General features: G+C 38.9%; 1 long non-coding RNA gene across 1 annotated transcript in view; it reads right to left on the reverse strand.

Moving 5' to 3' along the window:
- Positions 1 to 1,384: 1,384 nt before the first annotated feature.
- Positions 1,385 to 25,083, reverse strand: part of LOC148216639 (uncharacterized) — a 31,871-nt gene continuing 8,172 nt past the window's right edge. Inside the window, exons 2-3 of the long non-coding RNA XR_015795052.1 lie at positions 2,535 to 2,578; positions 1,385 to 1,820 (exon numbers count right to left, since the gene is read on the reverse strand). This is a non-coding gene — a long non-coding RNA (uncharacterized LOC148216639). The remainder of the gene's footprint in view (positions 1,821 to 2,534; positions 2,579 to 25,083) is intronic.

Raw genomic sequence — 25,083 nt, forward strand, 5'->3', positions numbered from 1 at the left:
GGAAATAAGGGAAGGGAAGGGAAGGGGAGGGGAGGGAAGGGGAGGGGAGGGGAGGGGAGGGGAGGGGAGGGAGGGAGGAAGGAAGGAAGGAAGGAAGGAAGGAAGGAAGGAAGGAAGGAAGGAAGGAAGGAAGGAAGGAAGGAAGGAAGGAGGGTTGGTTTCTGACAGCTTCCCACTAGCAAAGTCAATGGGGAAGCTGGCAGCAAGTCATAAATCATTCCCATTCCCACTCCCACTGCTTTTTGCCTCTTAGTCATTCTATTTCTCTGTTTAGGTAAGGAAATATCTCTGAAATGATGACCCAGTGGGTCACAGATTGTCTAATAACCAATAATTTTTTGCATTGTCTGAAGCTTTTAAAAGATTTTACAGTTCTTATTAAAATATATAGCCAGCCAGCCCAAAGTTTGATTTTATTGAACTGTATACTACAAGAGTATGTTATAAAGAAGGTAATTTGCATATATGAAAAGGAACGTGTAAATGCTTTAAAAGCTAATGGCATAAAAGATTCAAAAACAATTATACCATATCCTGCGTTTTGCCACAAAAATATTTCTTTCACTCAGTTCTAATTAGGATAATGGAACAGTATGTGAAATGTATGTACAGTAAGTACCTGTGCTTAAATGGAAAGCCAGTAAATGGAAATGTACAACCTGGTGTTGATACTTTTTTAACAGTTTCAGGAAACTGTTGGAACATCCACCTTCCATGTTTCTCATTGTTGTTGACAGAACAAAATGCCAGCTCTACACATTCTGAGTCCCTCTCAGGTCATGCTACAGTATGTTGCATCATTTTATGGCCAATTGGGGGGGGGGGGGCTCCTGGGAAGGATGAGCAAAGAATTCTGAGAGGAGGATCACCCAAGGCAGAAAGATCATCTCAGCTGCCCAGCCAAAACAAGCAGGCACCTATATCAGGTAGCAGTGATATAATATGATACAGAGGCAGGACAATCATTTTAGTGACAATGGCAAAGGAATATTTCACACCGTGTAGGAGAAGGAAGTGGTAAATTACTATTGTATTTTACCAAGAAAACCACATGGATAGACAATATAACATGATTTACAATATAGTGTTGGATGATCAGATGGCATTCAACATGCTACTGAGGAAGGGCTGAGGATCTTTTAGAGTACTAATGGTGTTTATGAAGCAGCTAGATTAAAGCCTTCCAGATACCTAGTTGCTGATGTTGCCATGCAGGAAAAGAAAATCCAGAACTGCAGAGATAGAATTATAATGGAAACACAGAATGTAAGGCGCATGAACGTGGCAATGCTCAGCACAATAAACAATGAAATGAGTCAACTACACATTGACTTTTTAGGCCCAGTGAATTGAAACAAACTGGAATTGGACACTGTCAGTCAGAAGATCCTACTGTTTATTACTCAGGACCTGAAAAACAAAGAAGAAACAATGTTGCTTTCATAGTCAGCAGAGATATAACAAAAACACCTCTTGGGTAAAAAGCAGTCAATGACCAAATAGAGCAATTAGAATATACTGGGGTAGGCTTTCACAGCCAGTTATCTGTTAGGCAATATTGGGCTTCAGGGTTTAGTAACTGTGGTCTAGACAACAGATTTCCTGACGTTTCGCTGGCAACTGTGGCTGGCATCTTCAGGGGTAAGATGATCCACTATGCAGATCACAGGCAAATGAGCAGGGACTGAGTGGACTCCTGTCTTTATAGCTAGGTGTCCTGACTGCTGATTGGTCTTTAGCCAAGCTGGTTTTCCGATTGTGCAGAGATTGCTTCTAACTGCTTTGAAGTCCTAAACTTCATTGCTGGGGACCCTGAGGAACTGTGGAATGAAATCAAAGAAATTGCTAAGGATGAATGTGAAGAGAGACTGCCACTAATAAAGAAACAGAAAAAAGCATACTAGATATTCCAAGAAATAATGGGAATTGTCAAGAAGAGAAGCCAAAAAAAAAAAAAAATCTCAAAAAGGAACGTAACAAAGAATTTCAGAGAGCAGACAAGAACCAGTATTACAATCACATTTGTAAAGATACTAAAGATGGAAATAGACATGAAGAAACAAGGAAAGTCTTCTAAAAGATCTCCAAACTCAGGAGATACCAATCTGGAATTAGTATGCTAACAATGCAAATAGACAGATAGTAACTAATTCAAAGGAGATCAAACAAAGATGGAAGGAGTATACTGAAATTCTGTACAGTAGAGTTTCAATACCCAAGATACCTTAGAAGATATTCCCTCTTTACAAAAATCACCAGTACTAGAACAATTTAGGTCAACATTCTGCTCATTAGCAAGTCAAAAGGCTACAGGAATTAATGGAATATCCACAGAAATATGGCAAGCAACAATAGAAGAATCAGTAAAGGTTCTAGCCAAACTACTGCAGAAGATCTGGAAAATGATAGTAGAGATCAGCTTGGAAGATACTAAAGAAAGAAGACTTAACAGAGCAAACTATCATACAATATTCTTAATTTCACATGCTAGCAAAATAATGCTTATGATTATCTAATCCAGATTAGAGTCTTACCTGGAAAGGGAAATGCCAGATATTCCTGCTGGTTCTAGAAAAGGCTGAGAAATAAGAGGCATTATTGCTGATGCATGTTGGATAATTAAGAAAGCCAAAGAATACCAAAAGGAAGTCAGTATGTGCTTCATTAACTATAGAAAGGCCTTTGATTGGGTTGATCACATCAAGCTGTGGAATGTCCTTAGGAAAATAGGAATCCCAGAACATCTCACTGTCCTCATGGGAAATCTACAATACACAGGACAGGAAGCCACAGTCCAACTGAAACATGGTGAAACAGAATATATATTTATGGAGACTGGTTTGGTAGAAGATGGGGAGAGTTTTAAAACTGGAAAAAGGAACACCAATAACCTGTGTTATGCTGATGGTACTATTCTAATAGCTGAAAATGCAAATGATCTGCAAGTTCTAGTAATGAAAGCCAAGGAGCATACTGAAAAAAACATGATTAAATATAAAGAAATCAATCTAATGACAATAATTACTTTCTGTTACTGTTTAAATCTTATATTTAAGAAATGAAGCTCTGTAATGGGTTATAATGTTCTCCTAAAAAAATAAATTGCTTACTCTCTGTTATCACATTTCTGATAACACTTAAGCATCACTTTTGCAGGTTGATTCAAAGATATGTACTAAGGTGCAATACAGTACACATTTGATACAATTGCTGGTGAATAATTTCTAGAATTCTGCTTTAATCATTTATCTTTAAAGCTTTCCTTGAAATAAACAATTTTGTTATTTATTTAACTGCTTAAAAACAAATTCTGTAACCTCTGATTGTTCGAAGAAGTTTTAAGTATTAAGACATGAATATGAATCTTACCTTTAAAAAAGTAAAAGTAACAACCAAATCATAACATTTCTTGCAAAGTGTGTAAATAGCTAAAAAAAAAAAAACTATTCCCACAAATCTACAGCACAATTCACAGCATACAAAGGTTCTAGCTGAATAAGCAATACCTTAGAAGTAAATAAGTGCAGGAAGAAAGCAGTATGGAGACTACAGACTCATAAAATATAAGATAGCTCTGGCAAACTTTATTCTTGTTCTGCCATAATTCTTTGGGATAGTGGGGAAGGGAGGGAAATGTGGTTTGGGGAAAAGACGCAGGTAGCTGTTTGTGAATTATGGGTTGCAGTAGCTACTAATGTGAAATAAACCCAACTTTGTTCATGTTCAAGGCTGCTATGCATCTTTCAAGCTATGGGGCAGGTCCTATTTGACACAAAGTATTTAGGGATTGTCCTGATGATACAAGTCAGCTGAATTCTGGCTCAAGGTTGCACAGATGTCAAGCCAGCCTATTCACTCTTGGGAACATCTGACACCTGTTTAATCTCAAAGAACTTTATTCAATCTCATCAAGTAATAAAATATAAGAAAGCAGAAAAGAAAAAGTTGAAAAAGAGAAAAGATCAGAACAAAAACAGAATTTAAAGGCAGAAAGAAAAAGAAAAAGAAAAAAGGGTAACTTCTGACTTTCTTTGGTACAGGAACAAGTATATAATACATTCACCTCTTACTCTAATATTTAAACTAATGTAAAGTATTTCTATAGCTATAAAAAAATCAATTGTCAAATCCCAAAATGACAATTTCATTTCTTCCAGTTTCAAGCAAAAAGTCCAAAAGTGGTTTCCAAATAGAAACAAAACCTTTCAAAGTCTTTTCTTTAATCAAAGTAGTCAATTTCGCCATCTCTACCAGCTCCATTAACTTCACTAGCCATTCTTCAGTTGTAGGTATTTGTAAATCCTTCCATTTCTGCACATGTAGGAGTCTCACTGCTATTATCATATAAAGAAATAAAGTTCCATGTTTTCCTTCAATCTGTTTATCCATCATACATAAAAGAAAAACCTGATTTCAATTGTACATCTATTTTTAAAATTATCTGAATCAAGTTATATATCATGTCCCAATATTTCTTTGCCTTATTATAAGACCACTACAGATGATACAGTACCTTCACATTCATTACATTTCCAGCATATATTTGACCCTCCCTTATACATCTTAGATAATTTATCCAGTGTTAAATACCAACAATACATCATCTTGTAAAAATTCACTTTTAAATTGTAATTAAATGTAAACCTCAATCCTTTACTCCACATATTCTCCCACTGATCAAGCATTATATTGCATCCAAAATTTTTTGCCCACTTAAGCATACAATCTTTAACATATTCATTTTCCATATTCATTTTCAACAAATGTTTATACATTCTGGCAACTTGTTTAATCTCATAAGGCTGGAGGTTCAGATTCTTCCAACAAGGAACTCAACTATACTCATCCATCACATTTCCAAGCTGCCCAAAAGTGGTTATTCTCTTCTAAGCTTCCAGAATAGATGAAAATAACATTTGTAGGCCATCTAACATTAGAGTGGCTCGCTTGAAATCAGAGTTCAGTTCCATTTAGAAACTGATTTCTATACCACGCTAAAATCTGGGAATACAGTATATGATAAAAATGTCTCTCAGCATGTGAATGGTATATTTTTCTCAGTACAGCTTCTCTTTCTCTATCACAGGACTATCTATGGTGAGCTCATTGTAGTCATTCAGTATGCACATCCCAGGTAGGAATGTTGAGGGTTTCTTCCTACCAGAGATTCAGGGGAAGCCAGGAAACCTGTGTTTTCCTGTTATGGCACCAACTCTACCAAATCACCTTCCACTGGAGAACCAGATGGTGTCTTTGCTCCTGATCTTTAGGAAGAGTGTCACAATGCAGCTGTTCCAAAGGGCTTGAGGTGGATGGAAGGTGTTAAAATCTGGTCATTAGCATGCTGAATAACAACAAGAACAGCTATGTTTGGACTATGACTTTACATTTTAATAGTGAGTTCATGGTTAATAATGAGTTGACCAAGTTTGGGAATTATGTTGTGGTTAAGATATTGTTGATAATAATTTTTTAACTGTATGTTGTCATGAGTCCTTGTAAAGTGTGGAATCAAAACACAGGACACAAATGCAGAATAATCAAGGCTTCACTGCAGTGTTTATTAAGCAGTACGTACTGGAGGGGGATCCCACCAGAAGTTAGTGGGAGGCACTCCCCTACAGGCAAAATGGATGCTCTGATATTTATACAGTTCTACAAGAAAGGGAAGGGAAAAAGAACGTATACGCATACATATTCATATGATGATGCAGGCATACCTAAATAAGCAATAGTTCTTAAGTTACTCTCTGCCCCTCTGTTATCTGTTATCTGCTAGTAAAACAATAGTGTCACAGAGAAGAAGAAACAAATTAGTTCAAGGTGCCAAATGCTCCTCCCTCAGGGCAGATGCCTAGGTTGCTATGGGGATGTTTGTGATAAGGAGTTTACAACCGGCCTGGTTCACATCAGCTTCAAGGATGCTTCCACATTCCTTTATGTTTCAATCTTATTAAGGTGATCCCATTCATCTGAGGCCTCTAAAAACTTGTCTTTTTCACCCAAAGATTCACCCAAAGATATATTTTTCTCACAAAAGTATGGTAGTATAAAATATAGTAAATGCATAAATAAAGACATACATCAGATTAAAGGTGGAAATTTAAAAGAGATATGGCATCACTATTACATGGATCTGAGACAGCACCATTCTTGTATAGTGACTGAGTGTTCTTCCTAATTATTTTGCAAGCATATTGTGTAATCCAACCAGAGAACAGTGCCCTTCTCCACATTAAATGACCCCAATGATTTCTTTGGCTATTTTCTAGTAGACACTCACGAAGATATTCCTACCTCTAATCTTCCATTTCCCCAGCAGCTTACTTGTTATTTCTGTGATGTTTCCAGAGTTCAGCTCATGAATGTTTTTCTGAGATTGAACCCTAAAGCAACTATTTCTGAGCACAAAAGACATTTGTCATAACTGCTGCTCCATTTCTTTTTCATTCCATTTCAACAGAGTTGTGTCCAACATACTGTAAAATCCGATAGTTCAGGTTGGAAAGCCCACTGCTTGCTGGACAGAAAGGTATGTTTGATCCTGTCTGTAATACTGACTGATAAACGTTACATTTATTGATGTATTTAGTGGTAAGTGTTGTACTTATAAAAGAGGAATGACATGCCACGAGCAGTGGTGGAGGGTTTTTTTTGGATCCTGAAATATAATACCTACCCATAAGTATTATAGACAGAATCTGAACTAGCATTCTTTAGGACAGTAAGAAGAATATACAGTAGATAGCCATACTGGCTACTTGTTTATTATTTTGCCTAACCTTGGCTTCCTGAGCTTTAAAAATCAGATTCATATCAACCCATGTTATGACCCAAGACTGCAAGGATGTATGCTGCTTATTATCATATTCACCGCACATTCTTCACTTTATGAGATAGTATTTTTATTCCAGATTTCCTATTGCTGCAACATTGGAGGATGGAAGATTACATCAAAGTAAAAATGATCTCTTATTTTAACATCCAAAGCAAGGCAATAGAAAGAGAACAGGTGCAGCAATTAAGATCAAAATAGAAAATAGTTCTTGTTATCAGCAGTCTAACAAAGAACATTTCAGCAATATTCCCCCCAAAATTAATTTTCAGGAATAAAGTTTTACATAACATCCAGTGTTTTCTGGAAACTCCATTTATATATTAGTTTATGAATGAAAAGTAGAACCAAGGCATTGAGAGGAAAGGTTTACAGATTTTTCAGCCAATGAAAACTATATACATTATTGCATGTAAAAAGTCTGATTACATAATGCACTCCACACATCCACCACTCTTGACCATAATAGATGTTTAAACATTACCTTTATCTAAACCCAAATACATGGATAAACAATTTGCTATTAATAAATTCAAGTTAAATAACATATTTATATCTGTTGCTAATCCAATCCATTTCTTTAATCATATTTTTCAGAGGAAATGTGGATTTCTGATGCTTCCTTATGAAGCTATAACTCTGAAGTTGGTGCCAGGACCACACAGCTAGTCTCTACAAACTAACTAACTAACCTATTCCAAATTTCCATCAACTAAGAGTGTTGAATGAAAATTAATGCCTCCATAACTTTAGTTTAAATAGGGATAACTTTTGTTTAAATATGGATATTTTAATAAATGAAACAGGAAAATAATCATTGAAATGAATTCTTTTGTTATCTTCATTTACTTCTCTGCATAACCACTACTATTTGCTACACACTTCTGCCAAAAACGGACAAGCTTCTTAAGGCCGTAGTAGAAAAAAATCTACACTTTGTCTCTTCACCCAGATCTTGCCAGTCCTTTCCATCTATTCAAACAAACAGATACCCATAAAGGCATTCTTCAATTTTACAAAAAGTTGGAAGTTACATAGCATCCTGTCTGAATTGTATGGTAGACAGAGTAAGATGGAGAGATCCAATTTCAAAATTGCCTCTTGAGTGGCTCATGAAGTGTGAAGCCTCGTATTGTCATGCTGCAGCAAAATTTCCTTCTTGCGCTTTGGAACTCTGTTTAATTATTTCAAATTTTGAGTATTGCAGTGTGGTCCTCTGAGTTGATACTGGTGCCAGGTCTGGGTAAAGATAAAGCCATCATCATAAACAACCTGTCTTTGGGGTGAAATTTAATTGGAGGAATGCCTTCAACCGCCAAAAAGACAATCACTGCACATTGCTTGAATCGCGCTGATGAGTACTTTCTGCAGGCTTCAATTCCATGAACAATAACAACACAACCCTTCCTCACAACAACTTTCTGCCAACTTAAGTGAAAGCACAGAAGCTAAAGAACATGTCAGAATTTATAGTGCTTCAGAACTATCATCTGTTGGCTACTTACAACATTGGAAATATTACTTTCCCTTCAACCCTTGCATTTTTGTGACAATATGCCATTGAGAGAGTTCTTCAGTCTCTTATCTTCTTATGCTGGTTCTATACGTACAACAGAATTAAATGACAGAATGTCATGAAAGTGGAAGAAAGGATGTTGCCATTTCAAGTTGTAGATATCAAACAAATCTTGAATGGTCTTACATCTAAAAATAAATCCCAGTATCTAGAATATTTAAGGAGAAAGATTCTAATGGATCTATCTTTTATGTGCAAGGTGTTTATAGCAGAGGGCAACCTTAATAGAATTCCCTCCACTATCTGAATATGCTGAATTTCTGCTCCAGCATTCTGGCATCTCATTTGTTGTGGATAATCAAAGCTTATGATTTCCTACTTCATTCTTTTTTTTTTCATTGTTGTTTTTTTTAACAACTTTGCCTCAACATTCTGTACCTCTCCAAAAAATATAGGACTGCTTCACCATTATGGGTGCTGCTTCTCTGAGCATGCCAATGTTGCTATCAAAGACCTATTATATAGAAGTGCTTGTGATCTTGAAAAAGAACTCATCCTTACCTTTCTGGCACCAGCTACAAACCACTGGAAATGAGACACTAGTTCAGAAGGACCCAGCAGTGCTTTGATCTCTTGAAGCAAAACATTTGGGCCACTCCCTCATATTGTGATTTCACCAGAGAACTGTGTGGGAAGATTTATAAGAATTCCCAGTTATGGGGAGGTGGGCAGGGCTGAACAGGTTTAGTGATGGGAATGATAGCACAATAACAACCTGTTGTAAAATAAGATCTGGGATGAAAATATGGAACCCTGTTTTTTTTAAAATGTGGTTTTGGGATATCATATATTTATTAGAAATCTAGGAAGCTGTTTTATGCCAAGTTAGATCAAAGATCTGTCTCTCACATATAATTATCTGCTGACTGGCAGCAACTCTCCTGGGGTATCACTTATTAATTATATTTTATATTTTTAAATTACTTATTTAAAACATTGGAAAGAGTTAAAAAAAGACTGAATCATTAACAGAAGAAAGATATAAGAATGAAAATGTATTAAAGCATTATTTTGGTGTAATGCTGGCATTTATGATAAAAAAAACTAGCCATATATACACACCCTTACTTTGTCCCTTTGTGTCAATAGAGTCAGATTCATTTGCCAGTCCAGCTGGCACCTGTACACAGAAAGGAAAAGGCGCCTGGTCCTTTGCCTCAGGCAGCAAAATAATTGGGGCTGGCTCCACTTGAACAGAAACTTGCACATGAATCCAAAGCTACCATCTTAAGCTGCTCTATTTATTACCCATATTTATTGTTGTTCTTTCTATTTTTATGGTGCAGGGTAGGGATACTGTAAGGTCAGAGGCAAACAGCCTGAGACCAGATTGGTTTGTTATCATAACAAGACACAAGTGTTAAGCACTCTTCCTCCTGCCCCAAAGTGGGAAGATCTCATATCACAAGGGTGGGAGAAAAAGGCACAAGGTTTGAACATCATAACTCAAACCAATGAACTTGTATACACTACAGCCGCTGTGATCCTGGAAATGCTTGGCTACATGATCAAGAAGAACAGCAGTACATACCCCCACTGGAAAATGAGATTGGAGGCTAAGATCAAGGCAACTCAGAGAGAAGTCAGTCAGCTGGTGGAACTACAGAAGGTTGTGGAGATTAAGGATAAGACTCAGCTACTGAAAAATTATATGGGCCTGACTCTATCTGAAGCCCTAGAGACTGCTAAACAAAGGCTCACACACTGGCTGCCAGACTAAGGAGATACCCTAGAGAAGTAGAGGCCAAGAAGATAAATGCCCTGTTCTCCAAAGAACCATGCAAAGTGTACTCCCAACTGCAGTGCAATCACACAGTAACAGCTGAGCCACCAGCAGCAGAAACTGAACAGTACTGGAAGAACATATGGAAGAAAGAGAAGACACATAACACCAGTGCAAAGTGGCTGCAGGACCTGAAAGCAGACTACAGCAATCTCCCAGAACAGGTACCAGTCACCATCACAGTAGCAGACATCCAACAGCAGGTCAAGAACATGAAAAGCTGGACAGCATCTGGCCCAGACATGATCCACACCTACTGGCTAAAGAAACTAACAGCAGTACATGAATGCCTAGTAGCACAGATGAACCAGCTTCTAGCAGCAGGCTACAACCCAGACTGGCTAACACAAGGAAGGACAGTGCTGATCATGAAAGACCCTCACAAGGGAACAGCACCAATATGGAAAGGTCTATCAGGCATCCTAGCTGCACTAAGGACTTTCCTCAAGAGCTCAATGGGACTGTGGAAGGCAACACTGGAAGTCAACTCAAGACAGCTCACATAAGTGGCCATCAAGTGCGGCATATACCAAGGTGATGCACTGTCCCCACTGCTGTTCTGCACAGGCTTAAACCCCCTCAGCCAGATAATCACAAGGACTGGATATGGGTACAAGTACAAGAGTGGAATCACCATCAGTCACCTCCTCAACATGGATGACATCAAGCTGTATGCTAAGAGTGAACGAGATATCGACTCACTGATCCACCTGACACGGATCTACATCAAGGACATTGGGATGTCATTCAGACTGGAGAAGTGTGGCAGGATGATAGTAAAGAGAGGGTAGGTAGTTAAGACTGATGGAATGGAACTACCAGTGGGCCACATAGCAGACATAGAGACCAGCTATAAATATCTTGGTGTCCCACAGTCACAAGGGAACCATGAGGAGGAGGCAAGGAAGACAGCAACATCCAAGTACCACCAAAGGATAAGACAGGCCCTGAAGAGCCAGCTCAATGGGAAGAACAAGATCCATGCCATCAACATGTACACCCTGCCAGTCATCAAATACTCTGCCGGTATAGTGAGCTGGCCAAAGGAAGACATGGAGATTGCCAATGTGAAGACCCGGAAGCTCCTCACAATGTATGGAGGTTTCCACTCCAAGTCCAACACCTAGAGGTTGTACACCAGCCGCAAAGAGGGCAGGTGGGGTCTGATGAGTGTCAAAGCCACTGTCCTGGATGAAACCTGGAGCACCCAGGAGTACATCAGTAAGATGGCACCCAAAGATGAGCTGCTGAGAGAATGCCTCAGGCAGCAGCAGACATGGGAGGAAGTTCAAGTGGAGGAAATGCCATGGCAAGACAAGCCCCTGCATGGGATGTCAACAGATAGCTGAGGTGGCTGACACTGGAAAATCCTATCAGTGGCTGGAAAGAGCCGGACTAAAGACAGCACTGAGGCACTGATCATAGCAGCACAAGAACAGGCACTAAGCATCAGATCCACAGAAGTAGGGGTCTACTACACTAGACAGGACCCAAGGTGCAGATTGTGCAAAGAGGCCTCAGAGACAGTCCAACACATAGTGGCAGGGTGTAAGATGCAGGCAGGAGCAGCATATACTGAACGGCACAACCAAGTAGCTGGCATTGGGTACAGGAACATCTGCACAGTGTATGGGCTAGACCCCCCCAAGTCCAGATGGGAGATTCCACAGAAGTCATGGAGAATAACATGGGCTAAGATCCTGTGGGACTTCCAGATCCAGACGGACAGGCAGGTACTGGCCAATCAACCAGACACTGTGGTAGTAGACAAAGACCAGAAGACAGTGGTAGTGATAGATGTAGCAGTGCCAAGTGACAGCAACAGCAGGAAGAAGGAGCATGAGAAGCTGGAGAAGTACCAGGGCCTGAAGGAGGAACTAGAGAGGATGTGGAAAGTAAAGGCCAAAGTGGTCCCAGTGGTGGTTGGAGCACTCGAGGCCATGACTCCTAAGCTGGGAGAGTGGCTCCAACAGATCCCAGGAACAACATCCGAGCTCTCTGTCCAGAAGAGTGCAGTGCTAGGAACAGCTAAGATACTGTGCAGAACCCTCAAACTCCCAGGCCTCTGGTAGAAGACCCAAGATTGAGGAAGACACAAACCACCCATAGGGGTGAGAGGGGAATTTTTATATATATATATATATATATATATATATATATATATATATATCAAAATATGTATCACTGCTACATCTATCACTACCACTGTCTTCTGGTCTTTGTCTACTACCACAGTGTCTGGTTGATTGGCCAGTACCTGCCTGTCCGTCTGGATCTGGAAGTCCCACAGGATCTTAGCCCATGTTATTCTCCATGACTTCTGTGGAATCTCCCATCTGGACTTGGGGGGGTCTAGCCCATACACTGTGCAGATGTTCCTGTACCCAATATATCAAGCTTGATATATATATATATATATATATATATATATATATATATATCAAGCTTGTTCTGATATATGGAGTTCTTGCCGCAGCTGGCTGCTCTTTCCCATAATCAGATGGCTAATTACTGTAGCTAAGAACTGTCCATCAGTTCTCCTTACATACACACACAACCATCACCCATACTCTCTAGATTTTACCAAACAGCTTATGGCCAGAACCTCTAGAACAGTGTTTCTCAACCTTGGCAACTTTAAGAGGTGTGGACTTCAACTCCCAGAATTCCACAGCCATGCATGCTGGCTGGGGAATTCTGGGAGTTGAAGTCCACACCTTTTAAAGTTGCCAAGGTTGAGAAACACTGCTCTAGAATATATCCTGCTTTCTCCTCCTACCACAATCAAGACTCTCTCCAATTTCTCTTCCTTTTGATAGTCTGACCCAGACTTTGAATTACATGGCAACATCCATCAGAAGACCAGGGAAGTAGTATCAATGCTGCCTAAGGAAGGATTTATGGCAGGGAAGCACTGCCCTAGTTCTTCCTGCCACTGTGATTTACTCCTACAACCAGCAAAGCAGCCAGCCAAGATCAAAGCACCAGTCAGGAATTCTAATAGGGCCTCATTTTCAGACAGGATGTCCTACTAAAAGCCATGATTCTTCCAGCCAATTGGCAGGCATGCTGTGGACTTTCTACACATGAGCGGGGCTCCATCCTTCCATTGCCACAGGCAATTTAGTGTGCCAGAGCAAATCCTTACCATTTTTAATATGTAACTTGCTCAGCCATGGGTAAAATGGGACATGTTGTTATTCGGGCTGGTTCTTTTTGGATTTGCAGATATTTTAACTGGAAAAATGTGGTACACTGGATTTGTTATGCTTAATAAGATGTTTTAAGTTCTTTCCTTTATTGTTATTTCATGTATCTTAATATTCATAGTATTTAAATTGGCTTTGTATTTAATTGTCTTTTTACTTAAAGTAAGGAAGTTTAATCTTGTTTTCTTCAAAAGAGAAACTATTTCTCTATGTTATGCTAAATTTCAGTCTTTTGTGGATTTGCTTATAATTTGTTGAGATATGGAATATTTATCAGAATGGGATAAGTTGTTAATTAGGGTAAAAATGTTATGTATTGGAGCTTGTCTTTTGTAAAGAAGAAATAGTCTCTCTTTGTTATGTTGGACTTTTCTTTTACGTTGTTTATATTGGGATATTGGGAACATTTTATGCCTTTTAAATGGGATTTTGTTTTAGCTAAGAGTGGAGATGTGGAATGTTGAATTTTACATATGTTAACTAATGGTAATATTTTAGAGCTCTGTTTGGACTTTTTGCTAAGAATTGGATGGGAGAAGGGGTTACTTATTTGATTTGCCTATTGTTAAGAGGTGGTTATGGGACGAAGAGGTTATATTGGTTAAATGAAAGGAGGTGAGGAGATTATGGAATTGTTTATACTTATGATGAGAGTGGGAAGTCACTTTTTTAGGATGGACGGGTATTTTTGTTTTGTTTCATTTTCTCACAACTTTTTTTCTTCTTTTTCTTTTTTTCACTTGTATTCTTCTAAAACTCTTAATAAAAGTATTGGAAAAAAATATGTAACTTGCTCAGCAAACCATCCACTGAAAGCTTATTTAGATGAAGGAATTAATACTGTTGCCATGTCTCATCTTGTTTCCCTTGTCCTAAATCAGTTGAACTGCTTGGGCTGGTCTCCGACTTGACTCAACAAGCAAGGGAGGGTCACCTATGGTTCTCACTCCCACTGGACACCTGCCAGGGCCAAAATTTGCTGCTTTCAGGCAGAACACTGTGAAGTGAGTTTGTTTTGATTGGGACGAGGGTTTATTTTTAGATACGAAGGATTCATTTACAGAACTAATTGCTGAAAGAGCTGATGGGTAGGTATGCATTACACCATCTGAATCTTATTCTACTTGTCCTTACGTCATAGAGATCCCATTAAGAGCTCCTCCTGTTTTACATGAGAGAGTCCTAGACCTGGTTTAGCATCAGTGACATGATGCAGCAATATAACATATTTTATAAAATCATATAAAATATGATAATAGTTCTGCATACAATTTGGCAGCTTATCTATGCTGAATATCAAATGAAACTCAAAGAGCAGAATGTACAATTCTGTGAAAATGTACTTGGGCTATTTCAAATTTTCTGAATGTTTGCATGGATTTGCCACTGAATGTTATTAGAGCTTACTGATATATAAGGGGAGCCTGAATGAAAAAATAACACCAAAGTTTGGTGCTTCTTTCATTTATTTCATAAATAAAGTTATCCAACATGTGATGTGCCAGTGTGAAAACATAATTACTCCCTTCAATTCAGTAATTAGTTGTACCACCTCTAGATGGAATGACTGCAATCAATTTTTTTTTTTTTGGTAGTTGTTTGTGCCAAGTCTACAAATTTTAAAAAAAAAGATAATTCAGAATTCCAAAATGCAGAAAATGTTTCAATGAAGAGAACTTCACAAACATTCACATACATTTTGCATCTTGATTGAATTGCATAGTCAAACAATAACTATATCTTGTCTGTCTAGGCTTCCATGTATGTTCAGAAGACTAAGATTATTTAAAACAAAAAAATTAATGTAATTTTTGTTTTAAGTAACCTGATTTGCTAGTAGTGATTACTTCTCATATACTAGAAGACAGTTCAAAGATATGATTTTGAGTGTGTATCCTGAGTGTCCATAATACTACAGTAAATATTTGAAATCCCAGTCCATCTTCACAGCCTCCTTGCCCTGGTGTAAAGATGCCCCACTTACCATTTGCCAAGGAAGACATGTTCATCTTTATCTCATCATCATTCGCTTTCTAAGGCAGCCCAAAGATGGCTTCAGATATTCTGGTGTGGAAGTGGTATTTTCCATGTTATACCAGCATAAGACGTTCCATGTGGACAATCTAGGGTGCGTGGAGGAAGTGGCTTGAGATGATGTAGATAAGGTTGGTGATCTGCTCAGCTCCAATTACTCTGGCAGATCTGCTGTGCAACCTACCCTTTCTGTCAGGTCACTGGGCTCTGAGCTCTTCCTTCAGTGTTGTTTTGGTTGTGAGACAGACCGGTACCCCCATCTTTCATGGCCACTTTTTTGTGTGTGGTTTTGTGATGGTGTAACTCAGAACACCAACAGATGGACACTACACACACACCATTTATTAAAGGAAGTAATGGGATCAATGGCTAATAAGTATTACCCTTAGAGAGCAAAACCTCTATCAAACTCCAGCTCTGGAGTCCTTGGGGTTCTCTGAGTTTGGTTGTTTTCTTGCAAGCGTTTCATTACCTGGCTAGGTAATACTATGCAGAGCACTGAAGATGTTACCTAGCTGGGTAATGAAACATTTGCAAGAAAACAACCAGGCTTAGAGAACCCCAAGAACTCCACAGTTCAACCCTGAGCTACACATATTCTCTTGAAGCTCCAGCTCTTCAATAATTATCCAGCAGTTGCACAAATCCAGATGACCACTAGATGGCAGCCAAGACATTTTTTTAAAAAAAATCTTTATTGTGACCTGGTGGTCAATAGGTCAACTGATTGACAGACTGAACATTATTCTGGAAAAAAAGAAAAGAAAATTGTACCCAAGCGCACTCCATAGTAACCCTTACATCAAAACCCCAAGAATGCTTCTAGAGCAGCTGAATCTGGGCAGCACAAATCTAGGCTGCTATCAGTTGCAGGTAAGACAGATTAACTCTTTGCTGCCATCTAATAGTCATTAGATTGATAGGACAACACTCGTTTGGGGGAAAATATTAGAAATAAGTTGATGGGGTGGCGTGCCTGGGCCATGGAAGCACCACCCTGCTCACGTTGTGCAAAGCGATTGATGGCTGCTGTTCTCATGGTTAGTGATAGTCAGTCAGGAAGATGACCAATCATTGCCCTTACTGTATTGACTGGTACAGCTGTACGAACAGCAATGCAACACAGTTCCATTCTGGCTGCACGGTATGGGCATGCTGTATGGCAGCAAAATTTAGGGGGACAGGAGCCTGCCCCCCACCCTCCACTTCTGGGACTGGAAGAAACATGACAAAAGTAGCTCTGTGGATGAACCTATAATATGGTGACTGCAAAAACCATAATCATCATAGCATCTGAAATCTTATTTAAAACACACTTTCAATTATTACTTGAAACTACTTTCCATGATTTCAGTGACATAATCATTTGTTATTTAACAGGCCCAAAGGAGCTAAGGCAAAGCTTATTATCATTATCATACATATTCACTTCCTATCAAAAATGAATCCGATAAGCACCCATTTGTTTATTTATATATGTGTTATGTTTTGTGTAGGGCTTACTCACCTTTCCATAACTTTAAGTTTGAGACATCACTTTTGTGCCTGTATTAGTGCTTGCTGGGTTTATTTAATGCCTCAAAAGAGTAAAACTTAATTATAAAAAATATAGTACCACCAATAGTAATGCATAATGATAGGCTGCGTTTTCTCCTCTTCCTTTTTTCCTTATCTGCCAGTTGCAGACTCACTACACAAACCTTTCTAAAACAGGCTATTGAAGATGAGCTGCTCTGAAGGTTAACAACACATGATGCTGAAAAATAAACCCACATCACTTGTATGGTTTTCCTTCTTGGCAGTGTTGCTGTAATGTATGTTGGTGACTGACATGATAGTAACTCCTCTTGCATTCTTTCTACAGAAGCCAACCAGACTTCTGGAATTTGATTTCAGTTTTCGAAACTCAGCAAAATCTTCTACCATTCATGAGAAAAGGAGGGTAACTTAAGTTATATAAGGCAAGCCACTTATGCAGCTTTGGCCTCCCACACAACACCTTAAATGCACTGGTTATAGCCTCCCTCTCATTTTTTTTTTAATTTGAAAAAGGCCAGCATTCATAAGGATATAGGAATACCTGCTGGAATAAAGCCCACCTTTTTTTTTTTAATCTGCGCTCAATCATTACTGACTCTGCAGTGACTGCTTGGACGAGTCCTTGCAGTTTTCAAGGCAAGTGATTCGGAAGTGGTTTGCCAGAGCCTCCTTCCTAGAGCAGAGCCCAGCTGGTGAGTGCAGGAGGCGGGGTTTTCCATTGCTTCGCGTCCTTTTCGGGTGAGCGCGGTTTCACGTTTTACCGGCAACTGCTCCCGACTCCTTTTTTCCAAGGCACCGCCAGCATTTTTCCTCCCACCGGAGTGAGAGTACCCATTTATCTACTCACGTGAGTTTTCGACCTGTTGGGTTGACAGGAACTGGGGAGGAAACAGGAGCTCACCCTGTTTAACGCGAAGGCTGGACTCGAACCGCTGAAGCGTCAGCCATTTCTGGCCAGCAAATTTCAGCGTCATTAAGCCGCTGTGCCACCGCGTCCCCCTAAAGCCCACCTTAGTCCAGATTTTTTTTTCTCTCAGAGTGGCCAACAAGTTGCCTCTGGGCCTTGCAAACAGAAATGAACATATTACCCACTTCAACAGGTATTTGAAGGCTCATTAGCCTCAACCTAGAGATCACAGTGGGTCTTCATGACTGACAGGTCTTGACAGAACTCTTCCATGAATGGATAACTTCTAGCTGAGCTTCATATTTTGGGCAACAAAAATGCATGCCATAGATCACGTTAGATCTCAGATGTTTTCCTTTGTGTTAGAAACTTCAGGGAACACAGAGCTACTTTTTAAATTTTACATGTAATATGTAAACGTTTACAAATCTAAACTTTGTAGATATTATTTTCATGCCTAGCATAGTAATCATCTTGTTGGTGAATATTGTTTCTCATAAATACATTTGTTTGACTCCATTTACAGGCTGAGACCATTTTACTATAAAAAGCATTGAATTAGTCATGGTATATATAAAGAGAATTGTCTATTTTCATAAATATTGTATCACGTATATTGGAAACTTCTGCATAATCATTCCTGTCATCTTTTGCATTGTTTCTATTTTTAGAGTGTCATTGAGAAAGAAAAATATTTCCAAAACAAGTCAGGGTCTAATACAACAAATTTGGGCCTTGGGATTCCCCCTCCTCTTTTTTTCTACCTAGTGTCTGGACTCCTCCTTCATTGGATTTTATTACTAACCAGAAGAATTCTAAGTATCCATTTGCAAAAGCAAAGCTTGAGTTTTTGCCCTTCTGTAAAGACTCCATTTCATTGAATCAGTAACCAGAAAACTGTAGAAACCTTAGCCAAGGTGGTAAGAGTAGCGAGAGTTGGCATATTATAAAATGTGGGGATATTTATTTTATCTATGATGTTTTCATTATTTTTAATTCTAATAAACTTTCTTTTGCCCATTTATTTCTCTGCTTTAGCATGTGTTTGTACATTTCCTGGCATTATCACAGTGCTTGTACATGTACCATGAAGACCCATAAGCTGGACTCTTTTTTTCATGTCCAATTGTCCTCTTTCCCAACAAAGAATGGGGTGGGGGGAAAGAGACACTTTTACTTATGCTAAACTCCTGCTTGTTTTTTCACATTTTGAATGGTGTTTGCATGAAAAGAGAAAGAAAGAAAGAAAGAAAGAAAGAAAGAAAGAAAGAAAGAAAGAAAGAAAGAAAGAAAGAAAGAAAGAAAGAAAGAAAGAAAGAAAGCCAACATGAGAACACTTCTATTTATAAACAAATCCTTTAAATTCTAACTTCTAAACAGGAATTTCTTTTATTTACTTCTCTTTTGAGTTACCTCAGCTACTTGCCTTATCTCCATTCCTTTTTATATCCCAATTCCCTTCCCTTCCCTTCTCAATGCAACTATTGTGTCCTCTTTTCCTTATTCCATTTTCACTTTTTTCCTGTGTCTGCTGGAAGAAGCAAGAAGAGTATGTGTGAAAATGATTTGTGTGTGAGAGAAACATTGGTATACAGGTAGTCCTTGTTTAGTGACTGCCTTGTTTAGCAACTGTTCACAGTTATGACGGTAATGAAAAAGTAATTTTATGACCAATCCTCACATTTACAACCTTCACAGGTCTGTAAAGCAAAGAGAAGCTGAAGTAAGATCGAAAGCACAGTCACAGTTTCACTTTGTGGTCGCTTTGCTTAATGACTAAATTGCTGGTCCCAATTGTGGTCGCTAAATGAGGACTACCTGTATACAGAGTAAGCTCAATTTTGCAAATGGGGTACCTTATTTTTCTGGCAATTTATTTCAACCCATAGTTATTATTCAAGGAATGTTAATTCATTATCTTGCCCTGGGTCTGTCATTTTTGGAATGCAGCTTTGAGCGGAAATACACATGCACATTTGTGGGGAGTGGGAGAACTCCAGGATTGGTTTCAGCTATGTCAAGTCTAAATTAACAAGAACGAAGGTGGACACTGCACAGGGCTGGCTTTTTTGGTTGTTGTTGTTGCTGTTGTTTTGGTTTTTATTTTTTATTTTTTGTCTACTGTTCTTTGGGGGGATATCTTAACTTCAGCACTGCCTTTATTTCATATAAATAGGGCATGCAGTAAATATGAGTTCATTTTAAGCCCAACTGGCCAGATTTATCCTTAATCCAAATCCATCCTTTGTAAATATGTTGCTTACTAAATGATATCTATTTTATATTCATCTATCATTAAGATAAGAAAGGGATTTCAAGGGAACGGGAGGAGTCCCTTGTGGGATGGCAACAGTAAAGCCACCGTATCACGACTGCAAAAATCCAGATGACTGCTGAATAGCAACACAAAAACAAACAAACAAACAAACAAACAAATACAGAAAACGACTTGCTACTATGTGGTGCTCATCTCAAAATTTTGTAGATGGGCTAGATATGGTAGCCCTAGACAATAGGATGATTGTTGCAAGCTCAGCACATTAAAGGACAACAACTTTATTTGAAATAAACAGATACAGAGATACTTTTCATTCAAGTACTACAATTATTCACTTAAATATAACCGCAACGATGCTTTCAATATTTTCTATCTTCCCAATCATTCATATTTGCTGGATCATTGACTTTGATAGACATTGTCACAGGACATATTAAGAAGAGGAGTTCAAACACATGTTCTCCTCCAAGCAGGACTTAGGAATATATGTCCAAAGTGTCTTGGCTTTGTTTATTGTGTATGTTTTAATTGGGATTTTTTATTGTTTTTAATTATAATTTTATGTTTTATGATTATTGGATTGTAAACTGCTGTAAGCCATTTAAATTCAGTGGTATGTAGGCCAGTAAGTAAATATTCTGTATGTATGCTAAAAATAGATATCTATATCTATCTGCTACAAGCATCTTTATCTATATCTATCCATAGAAACTATAGAAATAGTTAGAAACAAATGTAATTCTTCATGGAATACAAAATATTCCCTCAGAAATCTGGTCTTAATGTCACCAGATCCAGAGTCATTTCACAGTAAATATTCCTACTGATAAGCAGAAAAGCATTGTTTATCTTGGATGCAAGGGAAAAGAAAAAGTTGACCATTGCTCCTTTTTGTTAATTATAAAACAGAAGGCTCTTGTGACAAACTATTAATCTGCTTTCTCCCAAATGCTGATACTTGGCTAAAATATTCTACAAAATAATCCAGAAAAATAGCAAACTAAAAATAATTCAAGTTGGATAAACATGGCATATTATTTTTTTAAAAATCCAAAACCATATACACATGCGCGCACACACAAAACTAAATATAAATCAAACATAAATGTTGATATATAGTAGCTGCAGACAATACAATTGCATCAATTACTATCAAATACCAGCAACAAAAATAATTTAGACTACTAATTTATTATGATACATTTTATTGGCTATCTTCAGATCCACCAAGGCATTAGACAATTTAAATAAGATTAAGGAAAGCATTCAGAACACGGCATCTGGAATTCTTTCCAACTCCTTTACCAATAATGGCCATAGAAGGTATCTATTTTCTTTTGGGTAATGAAAGAACTTATTGCAATTGTAAGTATGTGTCTGTGAGAGTCTAATCACGGTGGGTGTATGTGCTACATCTCTCCGTGTGGCATGTGCATTTCTGCTCTCCCCTTCTGTTCATCTGTATACGATTGCATATATGTCTCCAACACAATCCTACCACAGTCAGGTTGCTGTGGGTGTTTGGACTACCCAGATCTGGGGATATTCCAACTTTGACCTTGGATGGGGTTGTGCTTCCCCATTCAAGGATGGTATGCAATTTGGGGGTCTACCTGGGCTCACAGCTCCTACTCAATGAGCAGTGGCAGCTACGTCCAGAAAGGCTTTTGCTTAGCTTTATCTGGTGCACCAGTTGCATCCTTTCCTAGATCAGAGGGCTGTTCAGACACTTATTCATGCCATGGTCACCTTACGGCTTGACTACCGCAACACATTCCATATGGGGCTGCCCTTGAAGACCACCCAGAAACTTCAGCTGCACCAGCATGGGCATGCTCCCAGCATGCCCATGTAACACCTCTGCTTTGTGGGTTGCACTGGTTGCCAGTTTGTGTAATGGTATGTGGAAAAGACCTTGGGAGATGGGATGAAGAGATGCTGCCTAGGGAATGGTCAGATAAAAGGACATAGCTGGATAGTAAGTGGAGCAAGAGGCTTAGAAGGGACCCTCCCTAGCTTCTCAGGTTGTAAAGAAGGTGATGGGAGATTTGTACTTCTAGATTTGCAAAATTATTTTAATGTAGCCTTACAATAAAGTAGAATTAGCTCATCTGGTCATATTTCCTGTATGGTCTACCTGGGAAGGCTGGCATCAATCTTGCAAGTCTGAAAGTACAGTTCTCCCACTCTCTTATCTGACCATTCCCTAGGTAGCATCTCTTCATCCTGTCTCCCAAGGTCATTCCCACATACTGTTACAGTTTGCTTCCAGATGCTATTCAAGGTGCTGGTCACTACCTATAAAGCCCTACATGGCATATGGTCTGGTTACTTGAGGGACCGCCTCTCTCCCATAATATCCGCCTGATCAGTTTGATCTGCCACAGTTGGTGAGCTTCAGGTTCCATCAATTAAACAATGCTACCTATCGGGACCCCTGAAACATGCCTTCCCTGTAACAGTGCCTGCCCTCTGGAATGAGGTTCCCCCTGAAATTCAAACGGCTCCCACCCTACTGGGATTTTGAGGGGCCTTAAAGACCTGGCTCATCGCCCAGGCCTTTGGCAAGGACAACTGATGCCCCTTTCTTTCTTTCTGTTCCCCTCTGGGTTTATTTTCTTTGCCAACATTGTTCCTTTGCCTTGTGCTATTTTTGTGTTTTTTGTATTGTCCTCTGCTTTTTAAATGTTTTAACAATTGTAAACTCCCCAGAGTTTCTGGAGTCAGGCATCATGTAAATTTAATAAATTATTGTTGGTTGCACAGTCAGCCAGATGTTTAGACTGGATTTTTATCCACCTATCAAGTCCTTCTCAAGGACCTGGGATAGGCAGATATTGTTTGATGGTGTTACAGGTATCGTCACAGGATATAAGCTCTTCCAAGTAAAGCTGCCTTTTGCAATTGACTGATGGTGATTTTGTCAGTGCTGATGGTCTTCAAGTGGTGCTCCAGATGTTTTGGGATTGCACCCAAGGTGCCTATTATTATTGGTTCTACCTTTGCTTTCTTTTGCCACAGTCATTCTCTTTCTATTTGCAGATGTTTGTATTTTGTGATTTTCTCCAGTTCTTTCTTTTCTATTCTGCTGTCTCCAAGTATTGGAATGTCCACATCATGATGATGATGATGATGATGATGATGATGATGATGATGATGATGACAACGATAGGCTCCATATGATCTGTCCTGAGACACTTAGAATGGAGGAGTCAGCAGCACACTGAGCCTGCCTGTTTCTTGTGTTGAGAAAGTTTTTTTCTGGAATGTTTTTCTCTTCATCCTCCAGCCAGATCTGGCCCATTTTCAAACCTGATCTTTTGCTGGGTTCTCTCACGATGCCAAATTTGGTCCCAATTTGTTTAGTTTACGGAGAGTTATCCTTCTGACAGGCAGAGAAAGAGTTCCAAGTCCCTTAATGTAATTTATTTCCAACATTCCTTGGAAGGCAGGGAAAGCATTCCAACCTCTTAATAGCAACTATGCTCTGGGTCACATGACTGGGAAGGAAAGGGCATAGAATGGAGCAGTCAGCAGCATTCTAATTCATGGTTCAACACCTCTCCAGAGGGGCCAGAGATTCTTTCTGGAATTATTTTTTTCATAGCCCTGACCAAGTCTGGCCCATTTTCAGAACTGATTTTTCTTCCTGGCTTTTCCCACCAGATCAAATTTGGTCTCATTCTGTCCTGTTTCTGGAGAATTTTCCTGCTGATAGATAGAGTCTAAAGATCCTTTACATAATTTCCCCCCTACATTTAATTGGTTTGGAAAGTCTAAAAGTCACTTGGACTTACATCCAGAAACACATGAAGTATTCATAAAGTATAGTTCAGTTGTTCATAGAATTCTTACATCATCCCTTAGTGGAGCTTATGAGCTCTATGAATATCCTAACAGTTTTGATATAATCACAATTTATGAGGCCTAGGTGTTGTACATATAACTGTGCCATGAGCTGGGGAATAGGGGAAGGAATCAGCAAAAATATTTTAAAATCCACAGAGAGATAGCTATGCTACAGCTTACAAAAGTGGGTCTTGGGATCAATCATCTAACATGTATTTTATCATCTCCCCATCAAAGTGTCAGGATTGCTTAAACAATACTAAAGTTTTGGGCTACAAACTTCGAGAGTTTTATTTATTCCCTCCAGGCTGAGCCAGCATGTCCGAAGACCACTGGACACTTGCTGATGCCCACACTTCCACTAAAGACCTTAACTTTGGTACAGCTCTGCTTGGTGTGGCTGCTTGCACACTCTCTCCCTTTGGCCTCATTCACACAGTAATGTGCACTGTTTACTCCTCAACAATGAGTAAAAGAAGGAGGATCAGCTACCTTTGCATGGCAAGAAAGAACCCAGACAAAAAACAGAAGCAGAAGTTAGATGGGAAGCAAGATTGTTTATAGACTTAGGACTGTGTGTAATTTATATATGTAATTATTGTGAATAAATGAAGCTATTGTTGTTTAGCTGAAGGTGTCAGGTCATTTGATAAAGAAGCAGCAATTATGAGGCAAGAAGAGAGTATAGCAGTTGCTTGTCCATTCTTTTCCTTTTCCTTCCCTAATGAGAATTGAGCCAAGAGAAGCAGAGAAATAGTAGGCAATGGCATTGAAAGGAGAAGACTCCTGAGAATACTGTGGACAGTCAAGAAAACAAGCAATTAGATTATCAAATAAATCAACCCTGAGTTCTAACTCAAGGCACAAATGACCAGGCTCAATTTATCCTATTTTGGACACATTATGTGAAGATCTAGCTCTCTGAAAGTGCTGGGAAAGGTAGAAAAAAAGAGAAGAAGGGGGTGACCAGCAGCAAGATGGATAGAGTCAGGGTAGCAATGAGTACAGCATTGGAAGAGCTGAAGGACCAGGTTAGGGACAGATCATCATACAGAAAATCTAACTATGTGGTT

The sequence above is a fragment of the Python bivittatus genome, unplaced genomic scaffold (genome assembly GCF_059951505.1).
Source record: "Python bivittatus isolate LINGU-HERP-01145 unplaced genomic scaffold, Pbiv_v1 ctg000080_np1212, whole genome shotgun sequence".
Taxonomy (NCBI): Eukaryota; Metazoa; Chordata; class Lepidosauria; order Squamata; family Pythonidae; genus Python; species Python bivittatus.